The 965-nt window shown below is 45.2% G+C and overlaps 1 non-coding gene across 1 annotated transcript; it reads left to right on the top strand.

The window, feature by feature from the left end:
* The first annotated feature begins 554 nt into the window (after positions 1–554).
* Trnas-cga (transfer RNA serine (anticodon CGA)) lies at positions 555–629 on the top strand. Its single transcript has one exon. It is a non-coding gene; the product is annotated as a tRNA-Ser (tRNA).
* Positions 630–965: the final 336 nt, after the last annotated feature.

Below are 965 nucleotides of genomic sequence, written 5' to 3'. Positions count from 1 at the left end.
TTGTAGTTGCAACGACAGAACAAAAATACCGTCAAGAACTGCAAAGGAACTACGGACAACATGGCCACAGAAATGAAGAATTCTCTTCATAACTTGGTTCCATCTGTTAGGTTACATCAATACAGAAAACAGCAGATACTGGTCTGATGTAAACCGCCATATCATCCAAGAAACACCGCTGCATGGCGACGAGGCTAGACTGTGTGGCGCGGTATGAGCTTTCAGGATTTTTGGCCACATTCTCTTTCATATGACCGCAGATTCTGCAGTTTATACGGTCATTTTAAATACATTTGAGGAGTAGCTGGATAACATCGAATTTTCGGAAGGTTTTTTGCAAAGAGCTGGAGCAACGTGCCACGCGTCTAGTACTTCCAAGCAACTTGGAACCATTGTGGAAACATCCCCCAGGCTGTGGCTAAGCCATGTCTCCGCAATATCCTTTATTTCAGGAGTGCTAGTTCTGCAAGGTCGCAGGAGAGCTTCTGTAAAGTTTGGAAGGTAGGAGACGAGATACTGGCAGAAGTAAAGCTGTGAGGACAGGGCATGAATCGTGCTTGGGTAGCTCAGTTGGTAGAGCATTTGCCCGCGAAAGGCAAAGGTCCCGAGTTCGAGTCTCGGTCCGGCACACAGTTTTAATCTGCCAGGAAGTTTCAACTTGTAACCAGTTTATTTGGTGACCGAATAATCTCAAAAAATTTATGGCCTTGTCTCGATCACCCGACCTAACCTCCCTGATTTTTTCTTGTGGAGGTATCTTATAAGCCGAGTGTACATGAATAAACCACGGATAACTGCAGTGCTCCGTGAGGCCATTACACAAGAAATAATCAACACTGGCGAGGTAACACTTCACAGAATGTCGCGGAATATGGTGAAACGAGTACAATTGGGCATTGGTGCTAGTGGAGGGCACTTCCAACATTTGCTGCGAGGACATTGTACGTATTTATGTAATCTCCAAA

This window comes from Schistocerca serialis, chromosome 1 (genome assembly GCF_023864345.2).
Source record: "Schistocerca serialis cubense isolate TAMUIC-IGC-003099 chromosome 1, iqSchSeri2.2, whole genome shotgun sequence".
Lineage (NCBI taxonomy): Eukaryota > Metazoa > Arthropoda > Insecta > Orthoptera > Acrididae > Schistocerca > Schistocerca serialis.
Note: the sequence above shows the minus strand (reverse complement) of the source record. Positions and strands in the feature narration are given on the sequence as shown.